The sequence below is a fragment of the Triturus cristatus genome, chromosome 3_1 (genome assembly GCF_964204655.1).
Source record: "Triturus cristatus chromosome 3_1, aTriCri1.1, whole genome shotgun sequence".
NCBI classification, from domain to species: Eukaryota; Metazoa; Chordata; class Amphibia; order Caudata; family Salamandridae; genus Triturus; species Triturus cristatus.
The window spans coordinates 380,246,752-380,265,390 of NC_140583.1; positions in this window are offsets into that span (position 1 = coordinate 380,246,752).

Consider the following 18,639-nt stretch of genomic DNA (forward strand, 5'->3'; position numbering starts at 1 on the left):
GGATAGACAAAATCCTTTACGAGAAGTACACCCAATAAAAGGCGAAGACAATGAGTTTCACCGTGTATTTGTTTACACACCTATATCAAAAATGGAATTATTAGAAATGAAGAAAGTAGTACCTAGCCATGATAAAGACCCAGCGGGTTTCCACCGAGAAATTAAAGACATGTTACTGATGGGAGAGTACACCTTTCCTGATATTATGACGATATTAAAGGTGCTTTTGCCTGCTGGCATTTATGAAAAACTGAAAGAAAAAGAGTGGGAAGTGGGAGACCAAAAGATAGACTGGACAGCATTAGCAGAGGAAGAAAGGACCCGAGCTGCAGGTTCAGGGCTCGGGGATAAAGTTAAATTGTTACCAGGTTTACTAGTACAGGTACTGCCACGTTTATTAACTACAAAAAAGGAAGATTGGGGTGCAATCACAGCCTGCAAACAAAAGCAAGATGAAGACACAAGCGATTATTATGCTCGATTTGAAAAATGTTTTGGTATAAATAGTGGTATAAAAGCAAGTAGTGACTCATATCCACATTTATTTGTGACAAAATTAGTGGAAAATGCATTACCTCCAGTAAAGAATAGAATATTGAAATTCGAGAGTACCTGGCAAAGTAACACTCCGTCGCAAATGCTACAAATGTTACAGTATCATCACAATAGAATTAGGGATGAACAAGAACACGAGCATAGACGCATGAAGGATACAAAAATGAAAATGCTAGTTTCTCAGACAGTACCAGCAGATGGTCACAAAAAGGGTGCGACACATTCTGGTGATTCTGCAGTTCCTGTAAAAGGAACCTGCAATTACTGTAAACAACTGGGCCATCATGTACACGATTGTCCAGTCCTGAAACGTAATATAGCTACAGGCATTACAAAGGAGAGACCACGATTAGTTAGACAAGATCAGAATGAACAAGGAGCTATGCAGCATGGACAGTCCATGCCAGCCTCACAGCAACCCATACAGTTTGTGCCAGCTGCACCACCATTGCCTGCTACTGCCACACAAACCGCAACACGACAACTGTATCAGACTGCACAGTATGAATACCCTGAATACCAGCGTTACGCATGAACCAGCCTAGAGAGGGAAGTTGACTTACCACTTATCGAGATTCCTGTAGATCAAGAAGGACCTTATGTACATAGTGAATTATTAGGTCAAGATAGAAAATTCTTACTCGATACAGGGGCAAGTCGAACAACAATAAAACGTAGTGAAGTTCCAGGGGCACCCCTCTCAGGCTCTCAAAATGTTTCCCTTGGTTTTTCAGGAAAACCTATTGTTAATGAAGTATCAAAGCCTCTACCACTTACAATAGGACCTTTGACACGAACTACAGATTTGTTGCTTACTAAATCATGCCCAGAAAATTTGCTAGGAATTAAAACTCTGAAAGCACTAGGAGCCATAATATGTTGTTCTCCGGAAGGAGTAAGGTTGTTTTTACGTGATTTTAAAGGTCACTATGTGTCTAGAGACATGGATCCCCGACTACAGACTTTACCAGTACATCTATGGGCACAAGGCCCTACGGATGTTGGCTGCATGAACATTACACCCTATCGAGTCACACTGAAAGCAGGAGTGGTACTACCACGAATGCGACAATACAAGTTACCGCATGATGCTGTAGTGGCTTTGCTGAAAATCATTGATGAGCTAATTGCCCAGGGAGTAGTTGTAGAAACAGACTCCAATGTATGTAATTCACCGATAATTCCGATTCTTAAACGAACTGATCCTACTGCCCCACCAGTGTACCGATTGGTTATTGATTTGCGTGAACTAAACAAGTGTATTGTACCACAATTCCCTGTGGTCCCTGATATATCATCATTATTGACAGCAATTGATTCCGAAGCAACATTCTTTACTGTAATTGATCTCAAGAATGCCTTTTTCAGCGTCCCAATAGATCCGGAAAGCCAATACTTGTTCGGATTCAGTTTAAATGGGCGCAGCTTTAAATTCTCACGCGCTCCTCAAGGATTTACAGAAAGCCCCAGCATCTACAGCCAAGCACTGAAACGAGAACTTGACAGTATCCACATGCCAGTCAATACTGCACTGCTTCAATATGTCGATGATCTGCTGATCACCGCGAGAAGCGAGCCAGAATGTGAAAAAGCTTCTCTGACAGTTTTACATTTCCTAGCCGACAAGGGGCACAAGGTGTCCCCTTCTAAGCTGCAATTCTGTGTTCAGCGAGTTATTTATCTTGGTCACTCGCTGTCCAAGGAGGGAAGGCAGCTTACACCAGATCGCATCCAGTTAATTGCTAACATGTCAATACCCCAGACACAAAAGGAGGTGCGGGCTTTCATAGGCCTCACTTCATATTGTAGGCAGTGGATCCCTCAGTACGCATTTCTAGCAAAACCACTCATTCAGTTAACCACACAGGAGGCAGCCACATCGACTGTTCTCCCTTGGACTCAGGAACATACACAAGCTTTTGAAAGCCTAAAGGAAGCTTTATGTCAAGCACCTGTTTTAGCAACACCATGTTATAGCAAACATTTTACACTCTTTGTTACAGAACGCGAAGGTACTGCCTTATCAGTACTCACTCAGGATCAAGCAGGATCACGCAAGCCATGTGCTTATTTTTCCAGTACATTAGATCCCGTAGCTCAGGCTTTGCCTGCATGCCTGAAATCAGTGGCAGCGACAGCTTTAGCAATCAGACAAAGCGATGCCATAGTATTAGGACACCCATTGACAGTACAAGTACCACATGCAGTAGAGGTTCTTGTGAACCGAACACAAACACAACACTTGACCATAGCAAGACTTACTGGTTATGAACTGACATTGTTTCAACCACACATAGAGATCCGACGGTGTAATACATTGAATCCTGCTACACTATTACCTGTAATTGGAACAGACCCACTAGCTCATGATTGTGTTGAAATCATTGAAATAAAGACGAAACCTAGACAAGACTTGACAGACGTTCCATTGTTAGATCCAGACCTGACGTTGTATGTAGACGGATCGTGCATGAGAACAAATACAGGAGATTTAGTGGCCGCGTATGCAGTCACAACAGACACTGAAGTTATTGAGACAAATTGTATAGATACTCTGTCAGCCCAAGCAGCAGAACTTATTGCTCTAACACAAGCCTGTATTCAAGCCACAAATAAGAAAGTTAATGTATACACTGACTCACGTTATGCATTCGGAGTTGTACACGACTTCGGCGTGCTGTGGCGAGAGAGAGGTTATTTAACTTCCCATGGTGCCCACATTCAGCACGGACCCCTCATTCATGCCTTGTTAGACGCAATACATCTACCCACTGCTATATCGATTATGAAATGTAAAGCACACACGAAGGTTACTGATACCATTTCTCAAGGCAATGACTTAGCTGACAGGACAGCTAAACAGACTGCTCAGAATCGCACATTAGACATGACAAAGCCAATAGTTCAGACACCAACACAGTGTATGACAATTAAGGATCCCACACTTGACGTAATTGACATACAGACACATGCCACAGCAGAAGAAATAAAGAAGTGGACTGAACTAGGAGGGATCCAGACAGATCAAGGATGGATGACGAAGGAGAAATCTGTATGGTTTCTCCCTGATTCCATGGTTCAAGCCATTATAGCTACAGTTCACAGTCCAGCACATTTAGGAGAGAAGGCTATGCTAGACAGCATTCAGCACATTTGGTTCAACAAACATTTACGAGCAGCAGCTAAACAAAAAGTTCGTACCTGTATGATATGTTGTCAGTTTAATCCAGGAAAGAGTGTTCCCGTAGAGCAGGGTGGATTTCAGCCTCCTGACCATCCTTTTGAAGTCCTCCAGATGGATTATATTCAGATGGAACGTTGTCGAGGATTCAAATATGTCCTCGTAGTTGTCTGCGCTCTCTCCCGTTGGACAGAGGCGTATCCCGTATCAGATTACACTGCCCCGACTACTGCCAAGCAGCTAGTTCGAGAATTCTTCCCACGGTACGGTTTACCACGTGTTGTATATTCAGACAACGGCCAGCCTTTCTCATCCGAATTAATGAAACATGTCTCACTTTTGTTGGGATATCAGTGGAAATTCCACTGTGTCCGACACCCCGAGGCAGCAGGTCTCGTGGAACGACATAATCAACTTTTAAAAATCAGATTGTCTAAAATATGTCAGGAAAAAGGTGTGGACTGGATAGTAGCCTTACCAGTTGCGCTATTCTACATGAGAATGGTAGCACACTCTCGAACAGGGCTATCCCCGTATGAGGTGATCTTTGGTAGACCACCGAATATGTGGGGGACGCCTATACCCCGTAAAATAACTGATGTTGACTGTAATATGCTGACAGATTACCTGGCTTCCTTGATGTCTGCACTACAATCTTCTCGTTCACAGGTGGTCGCAGCTTTTCCTGACAACACTGAGGTGAAACCCCATGACGTGGTCCCCGGGGACTTTGTCCTGGTTCGGAATTTTGATAGGAAAAGCCAATTGGATCCTAGGTGGAAATTGCCTAAGCAGGTCCTGCTGACGACCAGAACAGCTGTGAAGATCGAAGGACGGAAAGGATGGGTGCATTCCACCCATATAAAAAAATTTCATGGACTACCTTCAGATATAGACACTGTGCCCTGCACTCCCTCACAGACTGATTCAAAACTTCCTTTTGTTGAACAAAATGACTCTCAGTGCTATAAACAGAAACTCAGGTCCAGATCTAAACTGTCGGACGATTTGATTGTTTAAGTCCTCTCCAAGGTGAAGCGGTTGAATCTGTCCCGACATGTATCCCTTAGGTCTGAATGATGTAGAGTCCAGAATCATAATGAAACGACATGCTTATTGTAAATTACTGCGTAACCACTGTATTGTGACTTTATTAATTTTGTTTTCCTTGAGTTTTTTAATAGTTATTGCAAGTATATTGTTGCATATGTATTATCCTGTTTCTAAACGTGTTCTCAATATAACTGATGAACATTCTTTTAGTGACCTACCGCCACATGAGTTGTCCTATAGACTTGCGCTGCGCAATAACACATTCATTAGTATGTTACATCATTCCCATCAGACTAGTAATGCCACCAATTGTTGGGTGTGTGGCCGACTCCCTCCCTATCAGAATAACAAAGGAGTTCTGCCTTTCTTTCCACATCCGTTCACACACAATGGCTCCTGTGGAGCATGGTTTAGTTTATTAAATTCCATAGACCCAGACACAGCAGTTTATCAACAACATTGGATATGGGGAAATCTGAATCTAGTTTTATTCAAAGTCTGTCACCCTAATAAGGAGGGTCACCCCAGTAGAACAGGAACTGATTTAGAAAATGAAGTGTATAAATTAGGTAATTTTACGCCTAATCTTATGATTTTGAATGTCAAATCCGAAGTTGAACTAATTCTGCCCACTATGTCAGTATTTCCAGTTAAGGGTGAATTATGTGTAAGAAAAGTTGGTTCCATACATATGGGCCATAGCCAATGTGTTACTACAGTAGAATATAGTGATCAAGGCAAATCTTCATTTAGAGCTTCTCGCCATTCTTACTTTATATGTGGTCAGACTGCATATATGCGTCTGCCTCTAGATTGGGATGGTACCTGTTACATAGCATTCCTTCTGCCACCTGTTTTCCTAGCTCCTCCTGATTATTATCGAAATGTTCATTCAGTACACAATAGAGAGCGAAGAGATCTCCCAGTCGTCGATTATACTGAGACGGCATGGGACAAGTATGTAGATTTCAATAAAGGTATCTTTCCCTATATAGGTACAATATCAAATAGTAAGCTGATACGCAGACTCACCAAGACTCTTGAAGCTGTAGTAAACGAGACTATAGCCGCCCTAGGCAATCTGACAGAGGAACAATCAGTGATGAGAATTGTTGTTCTCCAGAATCGTCTTGTCCTTGACGTCATCCTGGCCGATAGGGGCGGAGCTTGCAGGGTCATCGGATCCAGCTGCTGCATTTTCATACCAGAAAATTCGCCATCTGTATATAAAGCTATAACACGCCTTCATAAGATTGTAAGCCAGATACACGAGAATCCAGGCACTTGGACGTGGTCCGGGTGGTTTTGGAGTGTGATATCAGCCTGGGGATGGAGAGTTCTATCCTTCCTAGGTATTGGCCTTCTTATGCTTTTCAGTTGTTGTCTATGCCTGCAATGTGGACCAGCGATTTGTGGTCTGTGTGCCACATCGTGTATTCCACATCAAGGTTTTGGCTCAAGATCCCGGAAGAAGAAAGAAGAAGAAATGATGCTCCATGAGCAAATCGATGGAATGATGAAGATTGATGTCTCGTGAAGGGCAAGAAGGGGACAAGGAGGGAATGTGGAAATGTGGATTTTCCTGGTCAGTTATGTCCCCTATCTTGGACCCCAACGGTTCTATATGCATGTTACAAGTACATGTATGTTCCCTCCAGTTCCAGTTTCTAAGACGCAAACATATGTGTGTCTACCGTCAACATGTTCTCTGTCAGATCCGCCATCAATGGGCTGGATATTCGATTCCTAAGTATAAAAGGCCACCGACTTTATATGGCTAAGTTACTCCATTTTTACAGCTCAGGCGAGTAGGCCCGATTCTGTCCTCAAAGCCTTTCCCTGCTCCCAGCCTCTGACAGCTTCAGTTTGAGCTCGCATCTGTATCCATGAACTTTGTCCTACTCCCTGTGCAGCTAACGGTGCCTGCCTCGGCCAGTTTTCGCCTGTCTGCCAAGAAGTTGTATTTCACCTTCGAATTATCTGCTTCCCCCTCAGCCGATGCATTCCTGCCTAGTAGTTTAAGTAAACATTCCTCCAGTTACCAAGCAAAAGGCCAGGTTTCTCTGTCTTCATGCAAGTGATTCATAGCCCTGCTGCCATGGAAAGTTTTTTGCCCCTCGCATCTCATATAGACACTTAGACGCTTGTACGCGCACACAGTCAGTATAGAATAGATTCTGTCCGAGAGTCCTTCCTTGTGGATAACATAGTTCTTTAAACATAGGATGTTAGATATGATTTGGGATTAGGTTGACTTGACCCCAGACTTCTCGTCTCCACATGTAGAGCTAAATGTCAAGTCCCCTTCACCCCCTAGTTACACGTCAATTACACGTCATGCTGCCGCGCGCGCATCTATGCCAAGTATTATCTTATAGATCCACCTATGTCTGATAATCCTAACCAATCATGTTTCTTTTATTCCTTATTACGCCTAGTTTCGATTATGTCACTGTTACGTCACTTTTCTTATCAAATGTTACGCCTTCTACATTCGTTTCATTGTAATGAACTTATTATAAAAATACATGTCTGTTAATAAATTATTGTACTTCACTTCCTGAACCTTCGTGGTGACGGAACCTGAAGGCCGCCACTCGAGTCGGCCATTTTGAATGGAATAAAGCCCATTAGAGAACCTCTTATACCACGGATTCTGCCTCTTGTTATTTTGAGCTATTTTACTTTATTTTAAGACTCCGTACGAAATTCAGTCAGGTAATATTTATTTTATTTACCACAGTACTTTCCCTAGACAGACACAAACAGCAAGTTGTTCCTCTTCTGTTTTTCTCCAAGTCCAATTGTCTTCTTAAGTTTCTGTGCTGGCAGTGTTTCTTGTAGTCACTGTATAGTGGCAGATCACTGCACATCAACCTATTCTACAAAAATTCACACATTTTATTTCTTTACTCTTTTTCAGTAGTTCCTGTTTTCAACTTTTGAGCCCTCCCAGTGATTGGCTTGCTAAAGATATATCCTTACTGTCAAGATTCCGTTCCCCAGATCAACTCTCCTCAGGATTCTGGCGATGCAATAAGGGTTCCACCTCTCGACACCCCCAACTCCTGCACTAATGGCACGGAAGGTTAGGGTGATCAAGCGAGGGAAGGGAAGGAAGGGGACAGCAGGGAGTAGAACCTGTAAAGCAATAAACACATATACCTACAAACATTAGCAAAACAAAGTCATATAGACTACTCTCGTAAATTCTCACTAAAGACACTACTCTTGCATTTTCTTACTACAAAACAAACTCCCCTCCAGGAATAAGCCTCCTTCACCTCCTTAATAAAGTAATCACCCTCACCTGTATTTTCTTTCAGATATGCATATATATACAACCACGCACACACCCCTCTTCCTCACACTCATTTATTCATGGCATGGCTATTATGAAGGGAAAGACCAGAGCCCCTTATTATGTGTGTACTGGTAGAAACAGAGCTGCCTGAAAGAACTTAGGAAAAACGGGTTGCTGTGTTCATTGGCCTCACACAGCGTATCTTGCAACTGTTCATAGAAAACTCGAATTCCTTGAAATATGTATTCCACCCAAAGTCTTTTAGAACACGGTTACGTCACCGCGAGCGGAATGCACTTCCCCAATATACGAAAGAAAGCGTAGCCCACACTCTTCCTGGAGTAATGTCTCGGACCAGGCTTGGCTGTATGTACAGTTCAACTACACACCATGGGACCAACGGGCCACCGGGATTCTCCAGAAATAACAAAGAAAATAGCGAGACGCTCCCCGCCTCAAGCGAGGACCACACTTATCTGTTAGGTCCCCTCGGAAGTCTCCTGGAACTCTAGAGCCCTGACGTCGTCCGACACAGGAACGTGGACCGACCCCAGGACGTGCATCTGAAAAGCGGCAGAGACTGGAATCAGCGTAGTCTCTCCACGCCTCGAAGAAACACCGACGAACTCTCCTCTCCACCGAAATCCGGAACGAACTCTCACGCCGGAATTACGCACAACGTTCCGTGCGAACGTCGCTCCTTATGACTGCGCGACTCCTCCCCTTTTCAGTCCCTGAGCATTCTGGGGCTTGTAGGCCATGCAGGCGCGCGCTACCCGATTCTTACAGTAGGTCCCCCTCCCACGCGCCTCCTAGACCCAGGCTTGTCCGGATGTCTACTATGAAAGGCCCGAATTCGGGCCGGGGCGTGCACGTTGTCGCTGGGTTCCCAGGAATCCTCTTCTGCTGTGTACCCCTTCCAGGAGATTAGGTACCACAACCGACCCCTCCGATACTTGGAGTCCACAATGCGACGCACTTCATACTCCTGTCCCATCTCCTTCTCCATCTCTGGTGGCCGCCTCTTCTGTCCACCCACCGCTGGCTTCAAAAGACTACAATGAAAGACCGGGTGGATCCGAAGAGAGCCCGGAAGTCGCAATTTGTACGCCACTGGATTGATCTTCTTTACCACCTGATAAGGGCCAATAAATCTGGGATGGAACACGCTACGCAGTTTGAAGCGTATATTCTTGGTGGACAACCACACCTTGTCCCCTTCTCGGTACTGTGGGCCCTCTGCGCGGTGCCTGTCTGCCCATTGCTTGTATGTCAACTTGGACTTGAGCAGATGATTCCTTACTGCAGCGTGACCCTTACGGAGCGCTTGCATGTGCGCCTGGACCGAGGGTTGAGTGCTCGATACTTGTGGCAGAGCTATGGGCAAGATCCTGGCACTGAAACCAAAATTGGCCAAAAAAGGAGAAACACCTATGGAACTGTGCGTCGCGTTGTTATAGGCCAATTCGGCCATCCATAACAGGGCAACCCAAGATTCACTTGCCTCCTCCGCGTAACATCTTAAATATTTCTTCAACGTTTGGTTCAAACGCTCTGTTTGTCCATCCGTCTGCGGATGGAAGCTGGTGGACACTGCAGATTCAATGTGGAGAGCTCGACACCACCCTTTCCAAAAGCTGGCTATGAATTGGGGGCCTCTGTCTGACACTATAACTCTTGGCACTCCATGTAACCGTACCACATGTTGCAACAATAGTTGCGCTGTTTGGCTTGCTGTAGGTAGATTTTTACATGGAATGAAATGTCCCATCTTGGTCAGACTGTCTACCACCACCAGAACCGCTGCATACCCCTGATCCACCGGAAGTCCGGTAATGAAATCCAGACTGATGGTTTGCCACGGTGCCTGAGGTGTGGGCATGGGAACTAACTTGCCCCTGGGTTTAGATGTATCTGATTTACCTCGGGCACAGTTCTCACAGGACATCACCCATTTCCTAACGTCAGGTACCAGCGAGGCCCACCAAAAATAACGTTGTACCAAAAGGGTGGTTTTGTGTATGCCGGGATGCCCGGCTACTGGAGACTCATGACACCACACAAAAGCCTTTTTCCTCAACGCCTTTGTAGGTAGATACAATCTTTGATCCAGGAAAGGAAGCCCCTGGCGTATAGACCGTTCAGTATCACGATCAGCCCACCTATTCCAGTTTTCCGTACTCTTGTGATCTCTTATGGTATCCAGATATTTCTCAGCCTGTATCCCACAGACCACCTTGGAGGACGGAATGATCGCCGTCTCTGATACTTCGTCTTCCTCTCCGGTGATTAGCATCCTGGACAGGGAATCCGCCTTCCTATTGTCCGCTCCCGGTCTGAAGGTAATAAAGAAGTTATACTCTTCGAAGAAAAGCATCCATCTCATTTGTCTGGGGGATAGACGTCTGGCGGTCCTTAGGTACTGCAAATTTCGATGATCGGAATACACAGTGATCGGAAACCGAGCCCCCCATAAGTAAGGACGCCACTCCTGGAAAGCCTTCTTTATAGATAGTAACTCCTTTTCCGCTATGTTGTAATTTCTTTCTGCTCTCCCTTTCCACTCTAGATAGTGGAGCCCGAATGGCTCCCACCTCCATGGGCTCGGATACCACCGTGTTGCTGGTGGCTTCATTTCTGGCTCTATCACCTCTAAACCTCTCACCACCTCTATCTGCTAGGCGTCCATCCAACCGCAAGGCTAAACTGACCAAATCGTTGCACGTCTTAGGTTGAGGATCTATTCGGGCTATGACATCTTTAAGCTCGTCACATAACCCTTGGTAGAAAAGTGACATCCTCTTTTCTTCGGGCCATGCTGCTTCCGCCACCAACCTATTGAAGGTGGTCAGATACGTCACTAATTCAGTCTTTCCTTGCTTTAAGGTCAAAAGCTCTTTGTCTGCGCTGAATGACGTAGTGCGTCGGTCAAATACCCCCTCCAGGGCTGCTCTAAATTCGTCCCAATCATACAACACATGGTCATTATGTCGTACTAGCGGAACCGCCCAATTTGCTGCGTCGCCCGCTAAATAAGAAATGGCGAATGCCACTCTGGAGTGGTTAGTCGGGAACGAGGACGGCCTACAAGAAAAATGCATCAGGATTTGAGTCAAAAATACCTGTATCTTTTGGGGATCCCCAGTGTACCTTTCGGGATTTGCTAACGGAATGGGTGGGGGCACAGTGACCTGAATGGGAGTAGGGCCAGCGCTAGCATCAAAAGGGTTTCGTGACAACCGGTCTACTTTCTCCCGTAAGGCCGCTGTTTCTGTCCTAGACGCCACCAATTCCTGTTGAACAGCCGCTAGTGCTTGTAAAACATCATCCATACTAGTTCCCTATTGTACCCCAAACCAAACCAGAACCGGGAGGAGATTTAATACTTAGGTGCGTAATTCTGTCAAGATTCCGTTCCCCAGATCAACTCTCCTCAGGATTCTGGCGATGCAATAAGGGTTCCACCTCTCGACACCCCCAACTCCTGCACTAATGGCACGGAAGGTTAGGGTGATCAAGCGAGGGAAGGGAAGGAAGGGGACAGCAGGGAGTAGAACCTGTAAAGCAATAAACACATATACCTACAAACATTAGCAAAACAAAGTCATATAGACTACTCTCGTAAATTCTCACTAAAGACACTACTCTTGCATTTTCTTACTACAAAACAAACTCCCCTCCAGGAATAAGCCTCCTTCACCTCCTTAATAAAGTAATCACCCTCACCTGTATTTTCTTTCAGATATGCATATATATACAACCACGCACACACCCCTCTTCCTCACACTCATTTATTCATGGCATGGCTATTATGAAGGGAAAGACCAGAGCCCCTTATTATGTGTGTACTGGTAGAAACAGAGCTGCCTGAAAGAACTTAGGAAAAACGGGTTGCTGTGTTCATTGGCCTCACACAGCGTATCTTGCAACTGTTCATAGAAAACTCGAATTCCTTGAAATATGTATTCCACCCAAAGTCTTTTAGAACACGGTTACGTCACCGCGAGCGGAATGCACTTCCCCAATATACGAAAGAAAGCGTAGCCCACACTCTTCCTGGAGTAATGTCTCGGACCAGGCTTGGCTGTATGTACAGTTCAACTACACACCATGGGACCAACGGGCCACCGGGATTCTCCAGAAATAACAAAGAAAATAGCGAGACGCTCCCCGCCTCAAGCGAGGACCACACTTATCTGTTAGGTCCCCTCGGAAGTCTCCTGGAACTCTAGAGCCCTGACGTCGTCCGACACAGGAACGTGGACCGACCCCAGGACGTGCATCTGAAAAGCGGCAGAGACTGGAATCAGCGTAGTCTCTCCACGCCTCGAAGAAACACCGACGAACTCTCCTCTCCACCGAAATCCGGAACGAACTCTCACGCCGGAATTACGCACAACGTTCCGTGCGAACGTCGCTCCTTATGACTGCGCGACTCCTCCCCTTTTCAGTCCCTGAGCATTCTGGGGCTTGTAGGCCATGCAGGCGCGCGCTACCCGATCCTTACACTTACCTTCTCACATGCAAGAAACCCCCTCTAACTGGTATAGGCTACACTGACAGGAGTCAAGCTGGATGTGGGGAAACCCTACTCTAAGAAGAAATCACCCCATATCTCTATTTAATGAAAACATAATAACTATCGGAGTCTTGTCCAGGTATTCGTACATGTTCTGTGCTTTCATATCTAACCACATTTCTGGTGTATGTTCCTGTAATTAGCCTCACATTTTCTTCCCGCATGAACTCTGGGAGAAGGCCATCTGACCCCTAGATACTTTTCTTTAGTAAGAGCCACTTCACACCTTCCAGCAGATCTGGGGAAATCGACTTACCATCAGTGTGGGGACAGTGCCTGGCAGACCCAGCTTGATGACCATCTAGGCTTCAAAAAGAGAAGAACAATCATTCTACGAATCAACTGTGGGGTATATTTACTATCAAATCCCAAAATGTGATTTCTTGATGAATATTACATGGATGTCACTAATGAGAAAGTGTTTTTCATCTTAAAGGAGGCATAGTTTAAATCGAAAGGCTCTTTTAGTCTCTTGCAGTAAATGCACATTGGAATCTCATTACTACAGTCACATGCCAATTCCTTAGTTGACTTTGCTAATCTTAAAAGTAGGTTTATCAACCTGTCAAAAACAGTTTACTTGGATATGTGTGGGGTGCAACTTTAGCTTTCAGTAGAATATGGCTGCAGGGGTAAACTTATGTAAGGGCACCAAGGGTTACTAAAGTGAAGCGCATACCCCTTGTGCCCTTACATAAGTATTTAAGGGTACCAAGGTGTATCCACTCCAGTGCACACCCTCGGTGCCCTTACTTAAGTAATACATATTTATGTAATTGTACAGAGGGGCATATGTAGTAAATACTTATGTAAGGGCCCAAAGGGGTATGCACTGAACTACAGTGGAGCGTATACCCCTCAGTGTCCTTACAAAACTTATGTAAGGGAACCGACGGGTATCCAATCCAGTACATACCACTCAGCGCCCTTACATACATATGTAAGGGCGCCGAGTGGTGTGCACTACACTACAGTGGTACTTTACAGGGCTGAAAGAGGGAGCAATGCACCTATGTTTAAAAATCACTGAAGATTACAGTTTAATCTGAAGAAGATTTTTAAATACCAGAGCTGCTCCCTATTCCAGCACGGTTTAAAATCAATACAGTGCTGAGTTAATTCTGCTGGCGGAACAGCAAAATTAATTAGTAATCAAGCGTTACATGAGTAATGCGGAATTACTAAAGTACTTCAATTCCACCGGCGGAACTAAAAATTTCGCCCACTCCTACTATAAATCGAATTTTTTACACAAACCTACCTACTTTTTTCCCGATTTGTTTGACCTATGAATGCAACCACACAGTGCACCGCACTCTCTAAATCCTAAATGGGGAAATCCTTCTCCAATTTAGACTGCATGCCCACCTATATGTGTGAACAGGGTAATGAGGTGTCCCCTCCCCTGTGGACATTCAAAACTGGTTCTGGGAGTAGCTCCCTCTGACTAGGTACGGAATCAGCTTGAGTATGTGGACAAAGGCTGGGCCTTTCCAGGTGTCACCTAACATTTACTTGTTACAGGGCAGGTCCCTTTGAGGTAAATTAAGTTCCAGTGCCCATCCCAACTGGTTTGGCAGCTAGCAGAAAAATAAAACACCTACCCACTCTCACGCCATTTTCAGTGTTCTGGATGCACTTTTCACACATGTTTCACACTTAAATTAGGTCAGGTACAGGCTGTGCAGTTGCAAGAGAGCTAACAAAAATGTCCGCCAGCAACTTCAGGCAGGTTAAAGTTACCTTTAGAAAGGTATATTTTGTATACTGGACATAAAAAAACAACTTCACCAATAGATGGATTTTTTATTTAAAATAAACATAAGTCTTTGAATTACGTTTGTAGCTCACACTAGTCAAAGATTATAGATTTAAGTGTATAATCTGTACATTAACTTCTGCTATGTGCCAGCTAGAGCCTGACCAGTGACAATGTTATTTTGGGTCTAGTCACAGGGGGAACATGCCATTTCTAATGTCACATATGTCCACTCTTAAATATCATACCCCATACTTGCTGGGCAGAAGGGTAAAAGCAGGGGTGACTTATTTAATGCCTGGTTTTCCTATCTATGGGGTGATTTTAACAGGTCTGTGCGACAGGCTCAAACAGCCTCTGTCAAAATACACAGGGTAGGCCTGAATCCATTTTCACTGACACTGTAGTGGTTGGCACAATATATGCTGCAGTCCACTGGTGGCACCTAACATTTTATGCCTGGGTGTATTTCTCCTTCATACACTATGGCTTTATGTCAGTCAATCAATCAGGGCTTGTAGAGTGCGGCTACTCACCTACATGGGTATCCAGTCACTAGACTCTTGCTGGAATCATTAGAAAGGCCAGGTATTGAGGGCCTTTCTGAATTCCAGGAGGTAGGATAATGTTCGGGGCTGGAGGGGAAGAATATTCCAAAAGTTGACGGAGAGTAAGGAGAAGCCGAGCCCTCCACAGTAGGTTTGGTGGATGTGGGGAGTGCATGCGAGGGAGGTGGAGCGCAGGTGTCTGGATGGTTGGTGGAAGTACAGGCAGTGGTTGATGTACGCTGGTCCTTGGGCGTGAAAGGCCTTGTATGCATGTATCAGATTCTGAAATTGGCATCTTTTCTGGATGGCGAGCAAGTGGGGGTGAGGTAGATCCATTTGGGGAGGTCGAGGATGAGTCTGGTAGCTGACCTCTGTATGGTTTTGAGACTTTTCAGGAGCTTGGTTGTGATTCCTGCTTAGAGTGCGTTACAGTAGTCCATCTGGCTGGTAACTTGCGGCCTGTGTGACGGTTTCCTGGTGTTGACTGGGAGCCATCAAAAGAGCATGTAGAGGGTGTGGAAGCATGTCACAGAGACTGCGTTGGTCTGGTGTTTCATGGTGATGTTTGCTGTCCAGGATGAAGACAGGTTTCGGGCATGGTCGGTCAGTTTGGGTGCGAGTTCAGAGTGCTGCTCCATTGGGAGGTGTTGTTCCCATAGATCAGCACTTCTGTCTTGTCCGTGTTGAGTTTAAGGCAGATGGTCTTCATCCAGTTGGTGTGGAAGTTTGTCCTAGAGGTGTAGTGGTCTTCTGAGAGCAAGAGAATGAGCTGGGTGTTGTCTGTGTAGGTTATGATGTTGAGGCCATGGGTTCTGACTATGTTGGCCAGGAGCGTCATATAATTGTTGAACAGAGTGGGGCTGAGGGATGAACCTTCAGGGATGCCGCAGATGATGCTCTTGGGTTCCAAGGTGAAGGGTGGTAAGTGGATTCTCTGGGTTCGTCCTGTGAGGAAGGATGTTATCCATCTAAAGGAGACTCCCTGGATTCCCATGTGGTGAAGCCTTTTGATAAATAGGATCAGAGTTGCTGTTTCTACCTGATCGAGGAGGGTTCTGATGTCATCTGTGGCAGCGATGAGGGTGGTCTCGATGCTGTAGTTGGTGTGGAAACTGGATTGGGAGGTGTCCAGCAGGTTGTTTCTCTTCAGGTCTTCAGTGAGTTGGTGGATGATGATCTTCTGGGGTAGAGTTCTTGAGCTTCCTGGGATCAGGAGAGAGTTTCTTGAGCAGGGGTCTGACCTCTGTGTGTTTCTATCCATCTGAGAAAGCGGCCGTGAAGATGAACGTGTTTAGAATAGAGGTGAGTTTGCAGCTGATTTCCTTGCTCCAGAGGTGAAGAAGTGGTGGGGACAGTGGTCCATGGGTGTTCCAGAGTGGAAGTAGTTGATGATGGCTGTGGTGCTCTGTGTGGTGAGCTGTTCCCAAGTGGTGAGCGAGTGATTGTGTGTGGCGTCCGTTGGTATGAGGAGGTCAATTTGTTGTGGAAGTAGTCCACCAGGGTACCTGGGAAGGGGAGATTGAGTTCTTGGTAGCTGACGGGCAAAAAAAACACTCTTATGATGTTTGAGACTTCCTTGCTGTGGTTGGAGCTGGCCCACATTTGTTTATTATAGCAAACGTCAAAATCGTAGATAAGGTAAGTGCATCTTTTAACACTACAGAGTGTCATCATGTCCAACCATAGTTCTGTTAACATATTTCCATACTCCAAGGAGGGAGCATGAAATATTAGAGGTGGTGATGGAAGGAAAACCCAGATCAGAATAGGAGGTAAAGAAGTCCCACCCATCCCAGAATCCCACAATGCCTTGTTTCTCCAGCAAACAGAGTTCTAATGTTAGATAAACAGATAGGGAAAAAACTGGTAGGCCATCATGCAAAAGATGATCGTTTCTTATAGCCATCTTTTTCAATTTCTAAGGGAAGCAGGAGCTCAGGTTAAGTGAATATCACAGGTGTGGAAGCTAAAATTAAGTTAGGAACTTAACTTCTAGAGTTTTATTTTGCTGTATTTGCTATTACTCACCCTTCCCTGTTAATCCTAACTCCCCTTTGATTCTTTGTTTAGATTATGATAGATAGATAGATAGATAGATAGATAGATAGATAGATAGATAGATAGATAGATAGATAGATAGATAGATAGATAGATAGATAGATAGATAGATAGATAGATAGATAGATAGATAGATAGATAGATAGATAGATAGATAGATAGATAGATAGATTCTAGAAAGCCAGCCTTTAAAACATATTCTTATCAACAGACTTTGGTAAAAAGTACAAGAAATAATATCTACCCTGAGGAAAAATATAACTAATACACTAGGAAACTCCATAATTACTTTGGTACGTTATGTTGTGCAGATTTGTAGATGATAGCGCTATCACCAGAGAGGTGTGAGACTAGCTAAACCTAGGGCATAGTGGAAATACTTGAAAAGCCAGGTCTTCTGCTACTTGCAGAATGATTTTTTTAATCAGTCAGTCAGTCAGAAACAGCTTTATTCGATTTTAAAACAAAACCATAAAAGCATACACATAAGTAAATACATTTTTAAAAGAAAAAAAAAACAACATCGGGTATCTTAAAAGTACAGAATTAAAACAAAAAGATCTAATTCATGGAGATCCTAAATCTCAAAACTGCTTTAAAAAATTGGGACACAGAAAAGATAAGAAATTAATCGTCTAGCATTTGCAGTTTGACTAGTGCAACTCTACATTGCCTCAGCCCTAGTTTTATTAAAACGGGTCGGAGCAAGTTTTTCCTTGGTGTAGAATAATATTTGCAAAAAAGAATACAGTGAAGGGATGATTGGGGAGATACCTGATCGCAGGGGCAAGGAATGAGGTCCTTTGACCAACAATTAATATCAGGAAAAGTGACTAATCTAAAGAAGACATTTAACCTAAAACGGGTCAGGAGCATACGAGAGTAGCAGCTGGGGACTATATTCAAGTACAGCTGTAATCCTCGATTTTGGATAAGTAATTGATTGGCCATAACAGTGCTCTTAGATTTCTCTGCTTGCCAGCGTTTTTCTATTAAGAAATGCAGGCAAGATTTTTTAAGGTTCTTTCTTGACAGGTCCGCTAGATTTTCTGGGGAGTCGAAGAATTCTGGGTGGCCCAGTTCAGTAAAAAAGGTTTTAAGATAGTTAAACCATGGAATCTTTAAGGCCCCATCAAGACTCAAACAGTCCTTGATTATATCCCTGTTCAAACCTGTCGCAGTTCCAGACCACACCTTGTGCCACAACAGAATAGGCTCCAACTTAATAAGATCCGAGATATATAATATACCCAGTTCTTGGTGACAAACATAAGAGGAGGTAGTCCTGGGCACAGCCAATAAGAAGCGGAGAAAGGCATTCTGGCAAGTCTGGATCCTTGAAGTATTTACGATCCCCCAAACTCCTGCACCATACAGTGCTGTCGATACGCATTTGGATCTAAATATATCTAACAACACTGGTACAGGACGGCCTCCTACCTTGTGTGAGAAATGCTTGACGGCCCCTATGGCTCGTGAAAAAGCTAGTTTTCGTGATTCCCCTGCTGCTATCCAAGTGCCCTTTTTATCAAAATTAATGCCCAAATAGGAGAAGGTATTGACAGTCAAAATTTTTGTATTGGACAAAAAGGAGTTGCAATA